Source organism: Aotus nancymaae, unplaced genomic scaffold (genome assembly GCF_030222135.1).
Source record: "Aotus nancymaae isolate 86718 unplaced genomic scaffold, 86718_ANA_hifiasm-v0.15.2.pri h1tg000012l, whole genome shotgun sequence".
Taxonomy (NCBI): Eukaryota; Metazoa; Chordata; class Mammalia; order Primates; family Aotidae; genus Aotus; species Aotus nancymaae.
Genome location: NW_026988423.1, coordinates 6,470,475 through 6,494,161, shown reverse-complemented (window position 1 = coordinate 6,494,161; position 23,687 = coordinate 6,470,475). Strand labels below are relative to the sequence as shown.

Here is a 23,687-nt window from a genome sequence, read left to right as displayed (position 1 = left end):
CTATGTTATAACCATTAGTCATCAATAGTAATTATGAAAAAATATCATAGTCAGTGGTCTCTATTTTGGAAAACTCTGGCTGTGGTTGAGTATGTTTCTCAGAAAAAAGATACATGATTGAGACAAATCTAGACACTGGAATCCTATCTTCTTTGTGGTTATATAAGTGATTTGGAGGGATAGTTGCTTTATCAGTCACGGTCCAGCTGGGAAAAGAGAAATCACTCTAGCTCTTTCAAATAGAGTAAATTTGATACAAGAAATGGTAGTACTGGGGTAGAAAGGATGAAAAGCCAATATGAGGTAGTGAGGCACCCTAGAGATTTAGCAGCAGCAGTAACACAACAGGCGTAATGCCAGACCTTGGACACCAGGGCTGTGTAGAAGGTGCTAGAAGAAGAGTGGGTAGCTTGATAGAAGCTGGGAACCCAACTAGGTCAGAACATGAGCCATGGTGAATGTGTAATTGCTGCCAGACACCATAGGAAGTGGACAGAAAGAGGGAAGGAAAGGAGTACCCTGGTTTCTCCCTTCCTTCTGTCCTTCCACCTTCCACAATTGCCGCCAAGTACCCAAACTTGTCATCAGACCGGAAGAAATGGCCTAGGCAATGTAGCTCCCTATAATTCAGAACATAGGAAAGGAAGGATAAGAAATGTATCTCAGAAAAAATGGAATTTTGACATGCATAAGTGCTATTCTTGTAATCTGTATTTGAACTAATAAGAAACTTACAAAATATAATTTTATTGGACAAGTAGTTAGAAGAAACCTAGTCGTGTACTTTCTCCACTACCCTTCACCAACTTAAGCTGTTCATCGAACCCATCGTTACTCTCTTACCTCCTTTAACAAAGAACTATTCTTCCTTAATATGAGTCTCATAATCTACCTAGGCTCTTGTCAACCTGCCATGACTGTGTTCCACCAACTAACCCATGTGTCCTCTAATACCTTCCCTCTCTATTCTTTCAGCCAAGATTCTTTGCAAAAGAGCATATACATGGTTTTTACATTTTATTATTCACTCTAATCTGATTTCTGCTGTTAGACTCTTTAAATCCAGCGAAGTTTTCCAATAACTCATCTCTTACCGAATTGATTGAATGGGACTTCCCCTTATAAAACTCTGATGCTGAATTTGATTCTATTTATCTCTCCCTTCTTTAAATTGTTTCCTAACTTGTCCCTGTGAGACCAGTTCCTGTAAGCTTTTCCTTTTCTTTCTTAATAGGGAAAGGTGACATTTCTTGATGGGAAGAAGAAACGGAGGGGAAAGCAGTGCTAGGTTTGGAAAGAATAGATGACTCTTGGAAAGGAGAAGTTAGAAGGTAAGTTTCAACATCCCCACAATCTCCCCGGTCAAACACCCTGTTTTGTACCAATTAAATGGATACCAATACTGTGAAATCCCTGGTAAAACTACCACATTTTTCTGAAGAGGAAAGAAAATCTTGCATTTAATATAGTTGCCAGCAGAGTGGATTATTTCAGCTCCCACCCTCAGGCCTAGCTACCAACCGGCTGCCATATGCAAGCTGTCCTCATCATGCAATGAGGCTGAGCTAGGAATGATAACACCCTCAGCAGTGGTTGGAAAGGCTCCTATATAGCTTTATACCCAAGGGGAAAATACACAGAAAAATTCAGTTTTTCAGTGTGAATTTCAGCAACACTAACACATGGTCACTCCATGGAGTCCAGTCTACCCAGTGTTCTGGGTTCCAGGATTTCTCTCTCTCTGCTAGGTCCTTGGACTCTATCAGGCCTCTCATACTGTATCCAAGCCAGCTGGCTGGGACCTGCATTCCTCTCTCATTCCTACCCCGCTCTGTTTCTTTGCACTGAGCCCTATTTTGAGTATTCCATGGTTCATCTCAAAGAGATTATCCAGGGCATGTCTCTGACATCCGGTTGCCATTTCTGTCCCTGTTCTGCCCTCCTGAATCAAACTTTTGTTTTCCTCCTCAAACCTTGAGGCTTTCCCACTTGATATAAATCTTGTGGCTACACTTTCTTAGGATCAAATATTTCTGCCCCTGGTGGTGCCTCCTTACTCCTGTGAATTAACTCCCTCTTGTTGTCTTCCTGTGTCAGCTCGGATGACAGAAAATGAATGGGAACAAACAACTGAAATGGTTAAAGCTTGCTCTTAAAAGACAGGTGTCTGGTGGCTGAATACTTCTTATACAATGAATTAATTAATTAATCAATATTATTGAGCTTCTACCCATACTGTTCCCAACTGTGCCAAACAGCACAGAGGAGGCAAAGTAATACTCTAAAGAGTGTGTGATTTAATCAAGTAGATTAATAAATAAGTGAATACGAGTAGTGAGCAATTAGACCCTAGTTCCAATCTGGGCTCTCTCACTACCTGTGCAACTGTGAGGCTTGAAAAGGTAAATCACTTTCCCTTCCTATAGTATAGGAATTTAAAACATACCCTCTTGGATTATTTCATCATCAGATAAGAAGATGAAAATAGAATGTATACCATTCACTGAAAAGCTCCCGGTTTTTGAGCACTGCATCAGTAAGTGTCCAATAGATAAACAGAAACGACTTTCAGTATTCAGAACAGGAAATGCAATGCTCACAGTTAGCTACACAGGTGGTAGAAAATCTTCAAAGATCACAGGAGGAGGGGAGGCAGCCCAGAAGTTAGCAGCAGCGGGAAGCCACTACCCTCCTTAGGATGAACAGAGTAGGGAAGATCTGGGTTATAAGCAGGGTCACCCATCGAAAGTTGGAACCGCAGTGGCATGTGGAGTAGCAGCAGGAGCCACGAAGCAGCTGCCCCTGCTGCTGGAGAACAAGCCCTTGGTGCAAAGCGAGGGAGACATACTTTGTTTTCTGCTTTCCTCCTCCTTCCTCCACCCCCAGTCCTCAGGAGATAATTTTGACTAGTTGAATCCATCTTAGTCAGAAATAGGGAGAGCAGTGGAAAAGATTTATTGTTCCCACCCAGCTATTCCTCTCCCCTGGCCGCCCCCCCTCACCCATAACAGGCACACAAAGGCAAGGGCAAAAAAAAAAAAAGATTTAAGGGCAAGCCTGCCCAGCATTGGCACAGCACTTGCCTTGGGTATGTGTGTGTATATGGTGGGGTGTGTGTAGGGTGGGTGGGGTGGGAAATAGGGTCACGGATGTATGGTGTTTGTGCTGGAGAAAGGCATGATATGGTAGGGTGAAAGAAGAACAGGTAGGGGTTCTAGAGAGAGTAGGTCTAGACCAGTAAGCAAGTGGTCATATTTAAGAAAACCAGATGGAAGGAGTAGGTAATAGGGAGTCATTGTGGACTACTGAGTAAGAGCAATGCAATGGCAAAGTAAATATAATATCTAAGCCAGAACCTTGCAAGCGCCGAATGCACTGAGAGCAAAGCAGATTATTTTTAAAAACATTTTATTTACCTATTTAATTGCTAAATGACAATGGTATACATTTATTGTATACAACATGTTGTTTTGAAATATGTATACACTGTGAAATGGCTAAATTGAGCTAATTAACATGGATTACCTAACACACATTATTATTTTTTGGGGTGATGAGAACACTTAAAATCTACTCTTTCAGGAGTTTTCAGGAATTCTTTACATTGTTATTAAATATACTCACCATGTTACACAATAGATCTCCCGAACTGTTCTCCTAACTGAAATTTTGTACCCTTTGACCAACATCTCTGCTTTTACGTTCAGTATTTAAAATTTAAATGGTGGCTGTTCTTAATAATTCTACCTGCTAGAACGTCTGGGTAGTAAGAAACTAAAACTCATACTTTTCATGGGAATAATATATGAATGCAAAGGAGACTCGTTTCAAGTGTTTTCATGATTTAGTTGTAGTTCAATATACCTGATCTTACTCAACACATGTATAATAAGACTAATCATCTTTTTTTTTTTTTTTTTTTTTTGAGATGGAGTCTTGCTCTGTCACCCAGGCTGGAGCACAGCAGTGCGATCTTGCCTTACTGCAATCTCTGCCTCCTGGGTTCAAGCATTTCTCCTGCTTCAGCCAGGCATGAACCACCTGGCAGGCTAATTTTTGTATTTTTAGTAGAGACAGGGTTTCACTGTGTTGTCCAGGCTGGTCTCAAACTCCTGATCTCATGTTATTCACCCATCTCAGCCTCCCAAAATGCTGGGATTACAGGCGTGAGCCACTGCGCCCGGCCGGACTAATCATCATTTTTAATTAAAAGATTATTTGCAAAATTTTTATACAGCTTCTTTGAAAATGTATAGTCTCCTAAAATTCAACTCTCTTGATGAATTTTCTTTGAAGCCCTTGTGTAATATAAATCTAGTGATCTGACACTGCAGATTATGAAGCAGAATGATCTGTTTCTTTCCACATAGCAAATTGGCACTGGTGACTTTTACTCCAGGAAACTACCCTACGGTGTTGTCTCTGCTTACCTGCTGCCAGATGCTGAGCTCCTCTGTGGCATTATGTGTCTTATGTATCTTATGGCCTGGATCTAGCACACTGCCTGGCACATGACAGGAGCCAAGTTCATGTTTGCCAATTTGTTCTCATTAAATTAACTTCAGAATATTCTTACCAAGGAGGCTACAAGAAGGTCCCATTTCTCTCCCTTCTGTTACTCTAATGCCATGCAAATGAGGCTTGAAGTAGTGCTCTGACAAAGGACAGACTTCTTGGGCTTCCTCTCACGCTCTCTGATCTGTATTCACATCTCTGTTGTACCAGTCTTGGGTCATGTGAAATTAGCTTCTCTGAAAATAAGCTTTTGCATTGGGGACTACCCATACCTACATTCAGGGAGTTCTGTGGATTAAAGAAGATCATGTAGCTGGGAGTGAGTAACAGTTACTAGCCACCTTCTATGATCCTGGAGTGGTTTCACTCAGCTATTGATCTGCTAGGACACTACTTATTCCCAGTGGGGCTCCACTTCAGTTTCCTTGTGGTGACATGAAGTCTCATGGAATTTGAAGCTATGAGGTTAATTTCAAGACAGTTGGCTAGGTGCATTCCAGCTGCTTAGCTAAACGTACCATCATTTCATGCCATTAACACCCATTCTGCTGTATTTCCTATGGCACAATATCCTTGTGATTCTTCCTCTGAAATAAGCCTTATGTTCCAACTCTTCTATTCTCATTGCTGCCATACCTGTAGGCTGTAGACCCCAAGATAAATTACTGCAATAATTTCTTAACCATTTCTCCAACTCCTGTATTTCTGCCTCTCCATTTCTATATACACCTGCTGGATTTATCTTCCTGAATCCTCCCCTCTCAACCTTGCATCAGGTAGAATTGTGATAACAATTAGAGGATTTCAAAGAGTATTTCCAACTAGCCTCAAAAAGCAAAGCAAAATAAAAGCTAAAACTTACTTTTCTTTTACATTTTTTAATGCAATGATATTGAAGATAGTAGATGTCTTTTAGAATATAGGCTATTACATCAATGTGGTACTTTTAGCTTTATGTAGAATTCACGAGATAATGTCATTATTTTTACTTTTTAACTGAGATCATTAAACATTTCACCACATTGGTTGGCAACAATAGAAATAAAAAAATTTCACCACAGGTAAGTATTCAGAAACACTAAAATATACATCTCCTCTAATAGGTGTTTGGACCCAAAAGCAGTTTCTAAAACCAAGCCCCAATAAGTAGTTGAAGACATGAGAATAAAGTCCAGAATGAGGAATGGAAATAATTTCTTCCATTAACTTTACTAAACTAGCATCTTTGCTGTCTTTTTTCCCCCTCCTGCCTCTAACCTAATGAAATGTCCCATTGCACCATTCACCCATTGCTACTGGAGAGTTTCAGTCCTCACAACCCTGATAACATCCATCCTGCATAGCTCATCACTTGGATTGGGGTAAGAAAATACAGAGTGGCCATGTACCATATCATGGGTTTTGAACTTAAAAAGCTCTGCACTAGAAGTCTCAGGTCTACTGGTTAACTGTCTGATAAACTCAGGCAAGTTTTTCAAAATATTGGTGTAAAAATGTCTAGTACATTATAGTTCCTGATACCTCAGACTTGCTCAATGATCGTTACCTTTTTTTTTTTTTTTTTTGAGACAGAGTCTTGCTCTGTCACCCAGGCTGGAGTGCAGTGGCGTGATCTTGGCTCAATGCAACCTCTGCCTCCTGGGTTCAAGCAGTTCTCCTGCCTCAGCTTCCCAAGTACCTGGGATTACAGGAATGTTTCACCATGCTGGGCTAACTTTTGTATCCTTAGTAGAGATGGGGTTTCACCATGTTGGTCAGGCTGGTCTTGATCTCTTGACCTTGTGATCTGCCCGCCAGATTGAAGAAAATAGGTAATACTGCCCCCCAGATTGAAGAAAGTAGGTAAAACCTCTCCAAGTGCTGGGGTTACAGGGGTGAGCTACCACCCCCGACCCACTGGTTACATTTCAACTTTATTTTAGGACATGAGAACAAGAATGAAAAAGGTTAAAGTGTTTCAGAACTGTTTGTACCCTTTTAGTCATGAACAAAATGGAATTAAAATTTCTGAGTCTTCTACTTCCTTTCTCTCAAACCATTTTAACACTACTCACTTTTTTCTACTATTGTACAGAACAGAAACTACAGTCATGTGCCACATAATGACTTTCCATTGAGCAAGGGGCTGCATCTATAATGGTGGTCTCATAAGATTCTAATGCCGTATTTTTACTGTATCTTTTCTATGTTTAAATATGTTTAGGTACACAAACTAGTATGTTACAGTTGCCTGCAATATTCTGTACAGTACCATACCATACAGGTTTGCAGCCTGGGAACCACAGGCGATACCATAGTTCAGGTGTGTAGTAGGATATCCCATCTAGATTTGTCTAAGTGCACTTCGTGATGTTTGCACCAGGACAACATTACCTATGATCATTTCTCAGAATGTCCTCTTGCTAATATGCGGAGAATGAATTCCTGATTTTTTCCTAAGATCTAAATTAGTAGTCATCAGAGCTCAACTTATTAATAGAATATGTCACATAATTTCAGAGAAACAAAATTAATCAAAATTCTTCCCCGAAGTATTAATTCCATGTATATAAAAGACAAGCCAAGGGTATGGGAGCAGGAAATGGGGATCTCAGGACCCGTGGTGGAACATCCACTAAATCCTCAGTGGGAGACTCACAGGAAAGAGGAGATTCTGTTTAAGCACAATAGTAAAGGTCACCCTTGCTTATTTTTGCTGCTTCGGGGAGAGAAGAGGCAGACCTAAATATATTTAAGAGCTTAAAACAGAATGAAGTTGAGACTGTCTGGGTTATCTGACTGCTGGACTTTTTCAGTTCCATTACATTCTAAACAGAATCCATCTGTGTGCAATGTTCAAAATCTGTACTGAGAAAACAGATGACACAGAAACATAAAAACTCATTGGAAAACAAATGATATTGAAAAGAGCTGATGTGCGGGGTTTATGACCCTGCACATGTCAGTATCCCCTGTAAATCATCATAAAACAAGGTACTTCATGACCCCTGCACTGTATGAAAATTCATTTAACCTTCTTCCTGAAAAATTTGTAAATGTGTGAACTTTAAAACAAAATCTGAAAAAATGAATTTTGATACATAGCATGAAGATTCTACTTAAAATTCTTTTTTTAGAGTGAAGAAACATTAGTATAACCAATTAAGTACTGATTTTTCTAAAACCTACTTATCTAATACTCGATATTTACATAAATGTGTACTTCTTTAAATATGTGTGTGTCTGTGCGTTATTAAAGTGCCTGATGGTGAAGACTGGATGGCAGGAGAGCGAGATGATGCTGGCTTGTTCCCTCACCAGCAGGAAAGCAGCCAGGTGTAAAAAGCAAACTGAAGGCCAGGAGTGATAATTACTCAGATCAGGTCTGAGCTAAGGTAGCTCATACCTGGGCAGCCCTTCACTCTCCTGAAACTCTAGGTTCTTTGGATGAAAGATGGGATTCTAGGTCAAACCCAGGAAGAGTGAAGGCAGAGGACAACAGCAAGAAGAACACAGAACAATAAATAGTGGAGAGCATTACACTGGAAGCAAGTAATATTTAAACTCCCAAGGAAGTTGTGGGTGATGCAGAAAGGCCGGATGGGGTTAGAAAACATTTATATTTGAGTCGCCCTGGATAGCTCCCCCTGGTGATTGAAAGCAGCTTTGCAGCTTCTTCTCCATCACCTTTGGTCATTGACGGGGGATTCTGCCTCATAAGACACCCATTCCTGCCCATGAGTCAGTGAAGGCCATCCTTACATCTTTTCCACTTTGGAATGAAAACCTATATTTTCATGCTAAAATGTAGTTGTTAAGAGAAAGAGTAAATAAAACCTGGGATAGAAGACTAAAGAATGAAAATTTGATAGAAAATTTTTGAGTGTCCAGTATTAGTAAAATGGGAATTTGTTATCAAAACAGGTTAGATCGCTGAGTTCTCTGTTTGTAGTACACATGTAATAAAAAATACATTAAACAATTTTTTATTTGACATTTGAGTAATTATCGATTTCATTTTGCTCAAAAGGGTTTAGTGTAAGGATAGCATTCTAGAAGGCATTCTTAGCTTAGATCATGCAATTTTAGAGTTTCAGGGATCTTAAACATCAAATAATCCAACATTTTCATTTTGGAAATGGAGATAAAAAAGGCTGAAAAGGTTGGAAGAGAGTCAAAGTTACATAACACATTCATTTATTTTTCAGTATTTTTATGGTCTCCAACGTGCCAGGCATGTGGACCAGATAGTGACAAAACCAGGATAAGCAGCCAGATATTATCTGCTGTATCCTAGGAGCCTCACCACCGAACCACTGGTGCTGGGTACACCATGAAGCCCCCAAATCTTTCCAGTTATACTGTTTTCTTCTGAGAAAAATAGAGCCAAGTAGTTATTTTATGCATAAGGAATCAAGTAATTGTAATCTTCCTCCCTGGCCACTGGAGAAGTCAAAGAATACCTACACCACATTTCTGCAATTCAGTATGAAGTTCCCCTGACGTTACCAAATTTGCTCTTTGGCAATAGTAGATACTAGGTAAAAGTAGGTTTGTTGCCCAGTTTGAATAGAACTAGGCCCAGATTGACTATGTGATAGGTGAGCCAATGTCTTGAGTTACATGCATTTTTGTTAATCCTGTACTAAATCCAGGGTGAATCAGACTTGGTGATGGTAATGCATTACATTGGAGACCAAGGGCTATGTATAGACACGTTCAGTGGGAAGGGGCACAAATCAAAGAGAAAGTGAACAACATGATGTATAAAGAAGCAGGAAGAGAGCCAGGCATGGTAGCGTATACCTGTAGTCCCAGCTACTCAGGAGGCTGAGGCATGAAAGATAGTTGGAGACCGCAATGCACTATCCTAGCGCTTGTGAATAGTCATGACACTCTAGCCTGAGCAATGTAACAAGACCTTGTCTCAAAGCTACAACAATACCAACAAAAAAGAAGCCATAAGAGGTGACATGTAAAGTTTTTGAGACACAGTAAGGAGTTGGAATTTATTTTGCCAAAGAATTCCAAGATCCTTTTATAGCTTTGAAAGGTTTCTCAACAAAAATCTAACAAAATATGCAACTTAAATTTTAGCATTAAATTTCTATAATATATGTAATCCCAGCACTTTGGGAGGCCGAGGCGGGTGGATCACGAGGTCAAGAGATCGAGACCATCCTGGTCAACATGGTGAAACCCCGTCTCTACTAATACAAAAAATTAGCTGGGCACGGTGGCGTGTGCCTGTAATCCCAGCTACTCAGGAGGCTGAGGCAGGAGAATTGCCTGAACCCAGGAGGCGGAGATTGCGGTGAGCCGAGATCGCGCCATTGCGCTCCAGCCTGGGTAACAAGAGCAAAAAACTCCGGCTCAAAAAAAAAAAAAAAAAAAAAAAAAAAAAAAAAAAAATTTCTATAATATATTAAGCAATTATTATTGACTACATATGGGGAAGATGGGATTCCATTAAATGTAAGATCAAGATGAAAAAGCGAAAATGTTTTTCAAGTGAGCAAATGTTAGAAAGGCACAAAGGTTTTGGTAGGTCTCATTATCTCCTCTAACCCAGCAAGATCCTCTGGGATTGAGCTTTACATTGTCAAAATAATGTACACAAAGTTTTATCAGTAGCAGTTTTAAAATAATCTATACAAAGTTTTATCAGTAGCAGTCTCCCATAAACAAACATTTATGGGAAAAGCAGAAAGGTTATGGCTTAAGTTCAAATATTATCAAATAAGCTTAATTTATGACAAATAATATATCTTTTGTATGTAGCAGTCAGTGGAGCTGCACTTAGCAAGGTGGGTCAAAGAAGGTAGAGAATAAAGAGTTTCACATCACATCCTGTATTAAAAATTACTAGGTTGATTATATTCTAAGTCTTCACTTAAATTCTCTCTGATGAAAAATGCATATGGTTAATAACTTTTAAGTTTTCTGCCTTACTGAAATAGTGAGGAAACATGTTGACCTTCAGAGACCTAAATATTTCATGACATTTAGAGATTACTTAAGTTTTGCTTGAAACCACATGCAGATCTGACACTCTGCAGAGAGTTTTCTGGTAACATGAAGTAACATGAGAGCAGAAATTGGGAGAAAGGAAATTTATTATTCCTTATTAGATTTCATTTAATTTTCTTTCTGATGGGATTGCCAGATCAGGAATCCTTTAGATTCCAGTAGGTAGTAAGACCACCATGATAGCTCTGTGAGTTAACAGGGAAATGCAGGCAAGAGTTTAGTGCACTTAGTTTTAAAACTAAGCAGTCATGTCTGATGAGTGCCCATAAATGAACTGGTGTCAGCTTGGAAGGTGGTATCTGGCGATATGTGAAATATCAACATGAATTTCAATGGGCTTAAATCAGAAGATTGAAGTGAGTATTCCTATTTTCCTCAGTATATGTTCAAGTTTTGTTTCCTTCTAATCCATCCCCATCCCACACTCTTACCATAGAAATAGAGCACTATTTCTAGAACCTCACTCTGTCACTTGTCACTTTAAAAGTTTTCAAAGATTCATCAAATACTTTAGGATTATGACTCAACTTCTGGGCATGGTTTGACTCTGTGTATTTTCACAGTCTCATCTTTTTTGTCCCTTTCCTCTCTTTTATACTTTAAGGATAATTAATCAGTTTGGCGGATTTGGATATATGACTTCTCTGCGTGAAACATCACTTGCCCTCACTCTTCAACTGGCTAACACCAAATCACCCCTCAAAAACCAGTTCAAGTGAGTCTTCATCAGGCTTCATCTCTGAACCTTTCTTCCACAAGTAGGGTTAAAGTTAGCATTAAGGGTTTAAAATTTCTTCACAAGCACAAACTTTGAATCAGAAGACTTAACTAAATTTATTGATCTTTGTTCTCATTAATCTTAAGTAATACCTGACATCTAGATAAAAATTTTTAAATGTTTACTGAATGAAGAGAGAGTACTGTAACCAAAATTCAAATATTTAAGCACTCTAAGATAGCCATTGTTCAAACATTTCTAAAAGTTTGAGCTTATGAATAAACAATACAAAATTAATGAGTCTATACAATGGAACACTCACTATACACATGTAAAAATGTTCTTATAAAAGAATATTTAAAGTGTACATGTAAATATTTACTACTTGTGGTTAGATAAAAGAAGTAGGATACAAAATCATATTTATAGAATGTACTGTTTTTATAAAAGAGAAAAGCACAAATAGAAAGGTAAAATTTTCACAAGGACTACATCAAATGTTAACAATGGTTATTTTGAAATGATAGGAGTGATGATTTTTATTTTTAGTATTTCACCTGTTTATATTTTGTAACATAAATGTTTGGTCTGTAATATAAAAGAGAAAATATTTTAGGAAGTAGAATGAACTCCCTGAGAAGCTCATCATGAAGAAGGTTCTTCAGGGGCACTCCTGCATTGCTGATTCCCTTGGGTATGAGTCAGTAGAGACATGAATGTGCCTCGGGGCATGCTTCCTTTTGCTCCCCATATTATCCTCACATAGAGGTGAAATGTCCAGCTTAAGAAAGAAATGATATGATGTGTGCTTGGTGGAAAGGGGCCACCATAGTTTTTACCCTGTATGCTTCATGACATAATCTCTGTAATTCTTGAGAAAACCACACCAAAAGTTAAGGCCCTACACAAGAATTTTCTTATGGTTAGCTTCTGGAACTTAGCCACGCTAACATGTTCTTTGCACATGTTTCTCTGAGAGTGCAAGTCTTCCTTCGGACATCCAGAGTGTGAATTCCCACCCACACAATAGCTGCCTGCGCTCTGGGAAATGCATCATTCATTACCCAGCCAGAGACTTTGTTAAATAGTGTGGAGAACAGAGCAATCTTTAGGAGGTGCACCCTAGATTAGAAGAATGTTATGTGGGAACATCAGCAGAATAGTAAGAACATTATGTGGGAGTATCAGCAGAGTAGTTCAGGACTCCAGTCTGGCTTAATCTCAAATCTGACATCCTTTGAGGTTTCCTTCACACAAAACACACACACACACATGCACGCACACACGCACGCACACACGCAAGCATGCACGCACACACAGAGTAATGCTTCTGAGCCAGGGAAATCTTGAGAATACATTTGCGGGGCATGCTCTGTTATCGTCTGTAGATGGGAAGGGAAGGCAGTATGAGGATCTTTTATCCTCAGTGTTATGCACGCTCTGAATGAAGAGACCCCCTAAACAGGCTTTGTGTGAGCAACACAGCTGTTTATTCACCGGGTGTGGGCAGGCTGAGTCCGAAAAGAGATTCAACAGAGGGCGGTGGTATAAGAGTTGGTTTTATAGATTTGGAGTAGGCAGTGGAAAGTTACAGAAGTTACAGTTCAGGGTGGTTTTTGCAAGTTGGGGGTGTGTCACAAGGTCCAAGGTCCGGTGTCACAAAGTTGGCTTATCAGTTGAGGCAGGAATGGTTGAGGCAGGAACAATGGCAAAATGTTGTCAGGTTAGTTAATCAGGTTTCAGGGTCCAATGTCACAAGGTTGACTCAGACTTTCTGGCTCCAGGAGTCCATCTGGAGGTGTATGTGTGGGTCACAGGAGTCACCACGGCATGGTCCATGGTGCAGTCAGTTCAAAGAAACTTGCACTCAGGTTGTGCTAAATGGCAGGAGATGAGAGGGTGGAATAGAGTGTTTATTTTGTGGAAAACAAATTTTCTTAGTTTTTAAAAGACTGTTAAGATCTTAGGGTAAACAGTGAATGGAATAAAACTTCACATCAGAGAGTGTGAGGTGGAAAGTTAGAGAGATTTTGAGTCTCAGCAATATTCAAAAAAAGACAGTAATTTATGTCTCTTTCTCTCTCTGTGTCTCTGTGTGTGTGTGTGTGTGTGTGTGTATGTGTCTGTGTGTGTGTCTATGTGTGTGTAACTGGAGTTTTATTATTACTGAAATAAGTCTACCTTGGCATTTGGGGATCAGAGTTTTTAAGGACATCTTGGAGGGTGGGGGTAAGCCAGTGGGCCAGGAGTGCTGATTGGTCAAGTCAGAGATGAACTCAGGGAGTTGAAGCTGTTTTCTTACAGAGTCACTTCCTGGGTGGGGGCCCCAAGATCAGATGCGCCAGCTTTTCAATCTAAGTGGTGCCAGCTGATCCATCAAGTGCAGGGTCTGCAAAATACATCAAGCACTGGGTTTAGGTTTTACAATAGGGATTTTATCCCCAGGAGCAATTTGGGGAGTGTCAGAATCTTGTAGCCTCCAGCTGCATGAGTCCTGAACCATAATTTCTAATCTTTTGACTAATTTGTTAGACCTGCAAAGGCAGTCTAGTTCCAAGGCAAGAAGGGTGTTTGTTTTGAGAAAGGGCTGTTATCATCTTTGTTTCAAACTAAAAACTATAAAGTTCCTCTTAAAGTTAGTTCAGCCTATGCCCAGGAACAAACAAGGATATTTTGTAAGTTAGAAGCAAGATGGAATTGGTTAGATCAGTTCTCTTTCACTGAAGAGACAATAATTTTTAAGAGAAGGGAGATACTTTGAAAAGAGAGCTTAGATTTCCCTTAGAAGTGTGGTAGCCTCTTCTCATTCCACTTACTGTTTCAATTCTGTGTTCCAATCATGAACTCTCCAGCATCCCTGAACCTTCCATGCTGCCTTTCACATTCAGGTTATTACCTTTTCCTGGAACACGCCCACTGTCTCCCCTGACTCCTAGGGATATCAGTCTCCTGATGTCAGATGCTATGACATCTCTTCTGATGCTCAAAGCAGAGTAAGTCTCTAACCCAGGCACCTCCATACCATTGTGTTTATCCTTATCATAGGTGCTATCACAGTGCATCCATTCTGTCCTCAAGCCAAAAAGCCGACTTGGTTTTAGAGTTGGTGCTGTGTACATTTTCACCATTGTATTCTTAGTGCGTCCCACAGTGCCAAGCACCAAGTGGAACTCAATACATTTTTTTAAAGATATCAAAGAAGAAATGTTGGACTGAGAATAATCTAGACTTAGATTTTAGAGGGAGATCAGAAATATTCAGAAAAACGAAATTAATAAGATTTTTTTCTACCACATTCGTTGTGTAACTCATACATGTTTAATTTACTCACAGAGTTGATATCCCTCTCTATTTCCACTGCCTGTAGTAAGGCAAAGCAGTTACCCTGGAGAGGGCCACTGGAGGAAATGTGTTATGAAAATAAACTTTCCACCTATTTTCTCTGTGACTGACAGAAGCTGAGTTATCTTTGGAACGTAAAGTCTTTTAAATGTATTTCAGGACTATCTCAGTGTCATTAAGCTGGGAAAAAAACAATTTTTTTCTATCCATATTTCCCTCCAATTCTCAAGGGCCTACTAGGGCAGAATCACAGACTAAAATAGATTAGACTAATTTAGGCTCTGTTAGGCAAGCTATTTCTTCTGTTGTACATAGTTGGTTTTTTTTCTTCTGAAACATCTAGTTAATTCTATTAATGCTATGAAAGCATCTATGTGGTATGAACGAGACTGACAAGACTGCTGTTCATATTGAGTCACTTCCTTGAAAGTAATTCTCAGCATTCAGCTTTTGTTGAACATCTGTTATTTCTCTCTTCAGTTCATTTTATTACAAATTATGTTTCCATATTAAAGCCACAATACTTTAATATCTGCCTGATTATTGATGACACATTCATCTATGCAAACAATCACATTCTCAACATGTAAATATTTTGATTATAAAGAGAAAATTAGTTTTATACATTTTCATTTCTTTGACTTTGGGATTTTTCATGGGTCACTTTATATTGAGTACCCAAGTCCTTGTGGTTATATATACATATATATACACATATATATATACACACACATATATATAATATATATACACACATACATATATATACACACATACATATATATACATATATATACACACATATACACACATACATATATATACATATATACACACACATATACACACATACATATACATATATACACATATATATACACACACATATACACACATACATATATATACATATATATACACACACATATACACACATACATATATATACATATATATACACACACGTATACACACATACATATATATACATGTATATATACACACACATATATACACATACATATATATGTGTATATATGTGTGTGTATGTGTATATATGTTTCCTTCATTTTCTTCCTTGTTCACTGTGATCATTAATGCTTTATCCATGTTTATGTTTCTTTCTTACTATATCTTTCAAGTTCTTCCTTTAAAGTTCCTTCATGTTCTCCAAAGTATATCTATCATCTTGATTCCTTCATGTGGCTTTTTATGAAGGTTCAGATTGTGATTTTCTCAGTGTGTGGAATATAGAAAGAACAATGTCAAGGGCAGTATATTTCTGTCACTTTAAGAACTCTCAAAGTATTGAGTAACTATTCCATCTTGCAGCAATTTCTACCTCCTACCTCACTTCATCACCCCTACCTCCAGCATGTGTGAGGTTCTGGTGTATTACGTTTTGCTAAATTAATAAAGATTGATTGAGTCAGTAAGACCCAAGGCAGAGTCTTGATATGGCAAATAATTCTTGAATACTGATGTGCTAAGTACTCTTCTTGGCACTAAGAATTCAGTGGTAAAATACAAAAGGTTCCTGCACTGGTGGATCTCATAATTCGATCATAGAAGATGGCCAAGTAATACATGAACATTCTATATGTCAAGTTGTAATGAGTGCAAAAAAGAAAACTGGAAAAAAGGATAGCGATGGCCTGCAATTCTTTTGCAAGGACACATAATTTCGTTTGTATATTCTGAGAAGGCTCCTCTGGTGAGGTAGCAATAGGCAGAGACAAGAATGAAGGCAGGGAGCCAGCTGTGCTGATAACCGCAGGGAGGATCGCTTGAGATGGAGCGAGCTCACACAACCAAGGCCCTGAGGCGGAAGCACTCTCTGCCTGTTTGAGAAACAGCAAGAAATAAGTGGAAATGAAGAACTACCATGTCTGCAAGTTTCTGCAGGGTCCACGTCTGCTAATACCGCAGCCAAGTAAGTTGTACAGCCAAACTCAGAATCAAGGGTGAGAAAATTGACTCCCATCGTTAACAGGAAAAACTGCAAAGTCATGGCAAAGAATATAGAGAAATGGGTAAAAAACTGGTACTCAGAACATCTTTACCCACATCCCCACTTATTGCCTTAGAATAAACATCAAAAGTAGGAATTATGAGACATGATTTTTTGAGTTTTTTCTTTTACACAATTAATGTAACAAATAACTTGTTTGATTTTTTAATATTAAATTTCCCTTTTGTTCCTAAGATAAAATCAATTTATTCATGATGTGCCTAATTTTTAGGTATTTATGTAGTGCATGATAATGAGTGAAACTGGCTTATTATTTTCTTTTCTTACACCTTCTATCTGATTTGATATTAAGAATATGTTGTTCTCATAAAAATAATTGGCAAGTATTATCCCTTTTATTATTCTGTGGCTAAGCTGGTATAAGATTGCATTCATTGCCCTTTGAAATGTTTAGTAGAATTAGCCAGTGAAGCCATTTAACATTGTTTTCTTTATGAGACATTTTTAAAGCCTGATTCACTCTTTTAATCAGGAAATAGAATTCTTATTTCTTCATGTGTTAATTTTGATAAGATGCATTTTTTCTAGGAATTTTTCAGCTTTCATTTGGGTATAACTTTGTATATAATATCTTGCCATTATTTATTAATGGAACTGTACATCTTACAGATGTACAGTGATTTTCTATTTTGCAATTCTAAAATTGCTTTTTTCTGTTTTTGTTCTTTTCTTGGTAAGCTTGCAATAGGTTTATCAATTTTACTAATTCAAAATATCTATACTACACTATGTTTTGCATTATACTGGTGGTATTAACCAATGCAATTAGACAAAAGAAAACAACTAAAAGAATAGAAAAGCTGTTTTTAATTGCAAATGGTGTGATGTTACTCCTAGAAAACCCTGAATAATTGATGATAGAAGTAACTGAAACAAAGAACTTGGTAGGGTAACAGGATATAAAATTAACATATAGCAATCAGTGGCCTTAATGCAAACAAAAATAACTATTTATATAACATAATGGAAAATAAAACTATATTTAAATTGAGTGATAAAAGTTTTAAAGTAAAAAATGTGCTTAACAAGAAATATGCAAAACCTGTGTGAATAAAACTACAACAATTGTCAAAGATGAATACAGATTTGAGTAAATAAATAGGGCATCCCTTGTATTTGGATATAATGACTCAACATCATAAAGATGTCAGTTTTTCTTAAATTAATGTGTAAATTTAATGTGATCCCACCAAAATACCGCCAGGTGTTTTTTTCTGGTGTCAGAAATATTGATACTAAAATTTATATGAAAAAATAAGCATACAAGAATAGCTAGGAATATATAGAAAAGAAACACTAAGAGACTAGTCTTAAAATATATTAAAATATATTGTAAATCCTCTACAATTATAACAATGTGGAACTCACAAGTAAATAAATATATAAATGAAATAGAAAACTCAAGTCTAGAAGTAGATTCAAGTACATGCAGAAATTTAATAAGTGAAAAAGGTGGTACCTAAGAACACCAGGACAGAGGTGAAGTTTTTAATAAATGCTACTGCGGTAAGTGAAGAGTCATTTGGAAGAAGACAAAATTGAATCCATAACTCACACCATACACAAGAAAAAAATTTCAAAATGAATCAGATATAGAGATATAAAAATGAAGCCATACAAGCTCTGGGAATTGTGTTTTCTCTTACACCTTGGCTGTAGGGAAAGAAAATTTAACTATGACCCAAAATCCAGATTAGATAAGATTTGAAGAAGTTATATCGCTATCTTCTGGTACTTTAGAGAGCAATCATTGGCTAATTGAATTGTTGTTCACCTTTGTATATTTTATCATATTTCTACTGGCTGCTTTCAAGATTATCTCATTGTCTTTAGTTTTCAGTGGTTAAACTATGATTTGCCTGCTTCTATATGGTAAATTAAGTTTCTACAAGACTCACATCTGCCATATTTAACAACTATTAATTCTGGGGAAAAAGGCAAAAAAAATATGCAAAGGCACTTGAGAATGAATGAAAGCAGCATAATTCTTGAGGGGAGTGAAAACTTGAAAGAAGAGTCCCATTTGGAGTACATTTCTCTCTTTTTTGACTTTTATTGGAGGAGAGGCCAAAATTGCCACAAAGTGGGGTGGGAAAATCTGCAGTAGAAAACTCATAACCTTAATGGCCTCTGGACAAGAGGACAAAATTCAGGACAGTCTCAAGTGCTGGGAAGTCAGAGAAGATTCCTAAAAGAAGAGATTCATAATGGGGGTGATTTTCAGATTATGTAAACAACTCTGGCCAAATCTGGCTGGAACTAAGCATACATGGGGGTAGATTCAAAGTAGCACAGCTAAAAATAAAAGAACTGCCTTGAGCTGCTACCCCAAAGAAATAATTTGCAATTTGTTTGATCAAGTGAATTCCTTTATTAAAAAAAATAAGACTTTTCCAGTCTTCAAAACCTTATATTCATTTGCCTAGGTTACAATCATATATAGTTTAATTTTTAATTTTTGTGGGTACATACTGGGTGTATATATTTATGTTATACATGAAATACTTTAATTTTTTTTAATTGTACTTCAGGTTCTAGGGTACATGTGCAGATCCTGCAGGATTGTTGCATAGGTACACACATGGCAATGTGGTTTGCTGCCTCCATCCCCCTGTCATCTACATCTGGCATTTCTCCCCATGTTAACCCTCCCCAACATCGCCACCCCCCTGCTGTCCCTCTCCTGGCCCCCAAAACAGACCCCAGTGTGTAATGCTCCCCTCCCTGTGTCCACGTGTTCTTCTTGTTCAACACCTGCCTATGAGTGAGAACATGCGGTGTTTGATTTTCTGTTCTTGTGTCCCATTCACGATTGCTACAAAGAGATTAAAATACCTAGGAATATAACTAACAAAGGATGTAAAGGAGTAGTTCTTCAAGGAGAACTACGAACCACTGCTCAAGGAAATAAGAGAGAACACAAACAGATGGAAAATCATTCCATGCTCATGGTTAGGAAGAATCAATATTGTGAAAATGGCCATACTGCGCAAAGTAATTTATAGATTCAATACTATTGCCATCAAGCTACCAATGACCTTCTTCACAGAACTGGAAAAAACCACCTTACATTAAATAGTTTTTTTTTTTTTTTTGAGACGGAGTTTTGTTCTTGTTACCCAGGCTGGAGTGCAATGGTGCGATCTCGGCTCACCGCAACCTCTGCCTCCTGGGTTCAGGCAATTCTCCTGCCTCAGCCTCTTGAGTAGCTGGGATTACAGGCACACGCCACCGTGTCCAGCTAATTTTTTGTATTTTTAGTAGAGACGGGGTTTCACCATGTTGACCAGGATGGTCTCGAACTCTTGACCTTGTGATCCACCTGCCTCGGCCTCCCAAAATGCTGGGATTACAGGCTTGAGCCACTGTGCCCGGCCACATTAAATATTTTTATTCAGACATACAATGCATAGTAATCATATCAGGGTAAATGGAATAACCATCAGCTCAAGCATTTATCCTTTCTTTGTGTCACAAACCATCCAATTCTACTCTTTTACTTATTTTAAAATATACAATAAATTACATTTTATTTATTTTAAAGTAAAGTAAGATGGTAGGTACAGTTAGATTATAGTTTTGAGGCTCATGTGAAACCAGTGTCACCTTATTTTGATATTCTTGTTCAAGTCAAGGCCTGAAACATCTGTAGTCACCCTGTTGTGCTATCAAATACTAGATCTTATTCATTCTATCTAACTATATTTCTGTACCCATTAACCATCCCCCTGCCATACCCACTACCCTTCCCAGCCTCTAGAACCACCATTCTGCTCTCTGTCTCCATGAATTCAATTGTTTTAATTTTTGGCTTCCACAAGTGAGTGAGAACATGGGAAGTTTGTCTTTCTGGGCCTGGCTTATTTCACTTAACACAATGACCTCCAGTTTTATGTTGTTGCAAATGACAGGATTTCATTCTTATCATCTGACAAATACAGAACTAGGGAAATGTGACCTACTTTTTTTTTTTTTTTGAGAAAGTAGTAAGGATTTTTTTTTTGTTGTTGTTAAAACAAGAGATCATAATAGAAGACGCAAATAAATTAATTGTTCTGATAATTCTAGACTCCAGGCCTGTCTATGGAAAGGTCAGCTTCTTATGAGATACTATCCAGAACAAAAATGAGTGTTTGAGACAGCGTTCAAGACAACGACTGAACATGTACACAGTGAGGAGAAATAAAAAGGCAGTTTCCCTGTTTCTTTTCCTCAGTAAAGTTATGTGTTGTGTAAAGGAATGAGGCTCATTTTGGTGAAAAATGCTTTCGTACAGAAAATTTTGAATTCTTTCACCTCCCAGTCCAGACGTTTCAGTCCCTGATTTGAACAAGCATATCAAAATAAGGTAACACTGATTTCACATGAGCCTCAAGACTATAATCTAACCTATCATCTTACTTTACTTTAAAAAAGTTTAATGTCCATTTACCTGTAACAATTCAGCAGACTGAATTTTCTCTCTTAGAAAGTCTTTAATCAAATTGGAGTTAAATTAATCTCACTTTAAAGCACAAGAAAGGTTTTGCCAAACTAGTGTTTGTTCCGTGGCATAGAAAGAGAAGCATGCCTCTCCCGGTACTGGCCTAAGAGACCCCACATGAAGAAATGGCTGCAGGACAGTGATCCATTAGATCTACCAAAAAGCAGGGGGACTCAAGGTTCAGCCTAGAAAGAAGGGTCCATGTCAAGTCTGCCTTTTACCAGTACCCAAGTTCCAAACAGATCTTGGGTCCCCTAAATGACAAGGCTGGAGCACAGTACCAGCAGTCAAGAGGGTTAGAGTCATCTCAGTGAGTCAGTGAGCACCTCTATGCCATGATTTGTAAATGCTCACATGGATAGTGGTAAAGGAATCAAGAGCCTGGGTTTCAGAACAGCACAAACATTCCTTATCTAGTAAGCAATGATTGAAATTCTTACCTAGAGTAAATGATGAAAAAAGCAGGTAATGAGATCCCCCATACATCACTGCTGAGATTATTTAGTCCAACTTTAAAGCAGTACAAAATGGCTTCTTGCTCACAACAAGGGCAAGCTTTGTACTAATGTCTCTTAAAAACCAATTATGTCTCCAGCGCTAGCCTCAATTTAACAGGTTTTTAGAAATGTACCTTTCCTATGTCAGAGCCAATGTAAAAGGGAATTTGGGAGCAAGAAACCCTCTTTACCAGGGTCCCTGGAATAGAAAGGGCTCTAGAAGCCAGTGGGTGTGAGCACATTCAAGGTATGAGGTTTGAGCTTATGGGTCCGTGGTGGATGTCTCTTCCATCACTAGGATGTCCATCTTGGGTGGCTTCAAGGTTGCTGGGTCTTCAGCCATTCAGTTGGCCTGGACATGGATCAGTTCCATTGGAGAAGGCTTCTGGACTCCTTGGTAGGCCTGGGTGGCAAAACTTCCAGAATCATACTTCTGAAGGGATCTTGGTCCAAAGAGGGTCCACTTACCTGACAAGTTTCTGTCCTTATCTCCACTTCCATAGTCTATGGTGCTAGGGTTTGGCCCAGGGAGGGCTGTGGAAGAACCAGAAGTGAACTAGCCTCTGGGCTTCTGCTTAGGGGAAGAATGAGGAGTGGTGCTTGGGGTGACTGGCCTGATGCAGGCTGTGTCTCGTCTTTTGTTATCTCCCCACTCTGCAGCTCCAGTTTGTGGAGCGCTTCTGCCACTGGAAGGTACTTGGTCTCCTTGGTGGTGAGGTCCCGGTCGGTGTGTAGCCAACATCTCTCAGCCCTGCCTGTCGTCCAAAATGCTGAATGCTTTCCTGGGTTTGTTTCGTGATCAGCTAATTCATGATGACATGGGTAGCTTTAGCCTTCACCACTGGGACCTTCTCCACACTGTCAGGGGCTGATGACAGGGTCATGGCAGGGGAGGGTAGACTGGCCTCATCTTCCTCCACCTTAGTGAGGCACTGATATTGTGCTCTGGAATCTGGCTTTTAGGGGACACTGCCCGTGTCCGACGGAGGAGGAGTCATGGGCGCTGGGTTCTCGAGGGCATCTTTGTAGCTGGATGCTCGATGGTGTATCCTTGTGGGCAGGAACGTCTTGCCTAGAGCCCCACGAGCCTCAAGAACAGGGACTTCTGGTTGTCTTGAGGCCATTGAAAAACTGGGATCCAGGTGCTTTTTCTATATAGAATTCCGAGTTGAGTCCCTGCCACCGCAGTGAAATGATGTGATGACTAAGCTGACAGACAGATGTTAATGAGAAACATGGTCCAGCTGCTGCAAATTAGCAAAGCTTCCCAGGAAGAGTCCATTCAGAGGCTCTTTATCCAGCTTTCACGGGGCTGTCTGCAGTCTGGAATCTGGCACTCAAGAGATTTCGAGGGCCCACGTCTCCTGAGAGACTGTGGCGAAGTCTAGACCCAAGCCATGGTAAGAGCGGCAGTGACACAGGTCTCCAACACCCACTGGACAACACTGCCCCAATACGACCTATTTTTAAAGGAAAAGATAATGAACAAAGATGACGCAGTTGTTAGAAGTAGTAGATAAGGATTTTAAAGGAGTTGTTATAACTATGTGCAGTGAAGAAAAAGAAAATATTAATAGAAAATATCTAAAAGGAAGACATAGTTTGCATAAATATAGAAATGAAGACTAGCTATGCTTTATTCTTTATTACCTTATCCTTTATGTATAAAAAAGTATCCAAAATTTTGGATGTAATATCTGAAATTAAAAAATTTATTTCATTGTCTTAGCAGAATCAAGATGACAGAGGAAAAGAACAGAGAATTTAAAATGGATCAATAGAAAATATCTAATATGAAGAACAAGAAAAATAAGAATGAAATAAACTAAACATATAACATACATGTATTTTGGAGTCTCAGAAAGAGACAAGAGAATGGGCCAGAAAAAGATATTTGAACATATAATTAGCAAAATTTTATCCAAATTTAATTAGGCACCAGTTTTCAGATTGAAGTAACTCTGTGCTTGCTTTTGATACATCAGTTCCACTTGTAGGTATTCATCCTAGAGATACACCTTTGTATCTGTCTGTTCTCACACTGCTAACAAAGACATAGTGAATAACGTATGAAGGAAAAAAGTTTAATGG

At 38.6% G+C, this 23,687-nt stretch overlaps 1 protein-coding gene and 1 pseudogene across 1 annotated transcript in view; one reads left to right on the top strand and one right to left on the bottom strand.

Annotated features, from left to right (window-relative positions):
• The first annotated feature begins 1,309 nt into the window (after positions 1–1,309).
• TRPC6 (transient receptor potential cation channel subfamily C member 6) overlaps positions 1,310–23,687 on the top strand; it is a 161,415-nt gene continuing 139,037 nt past the window's right edge. Inside the window, exon 1 of the mRNA XM_064375355.1 lies at positions 1,310–1,331. The gene's annotated coding sequence lies outside the window, so the exon portion shown is untranslated. The remainder of the gene's footprint in view (positions 1,332–23,687) is intronic.
• On the bottom strand, positions 21,813–22,720 carry LOC105719033 (putative monooxygenase p33MONOX; annotated as a pseudogene).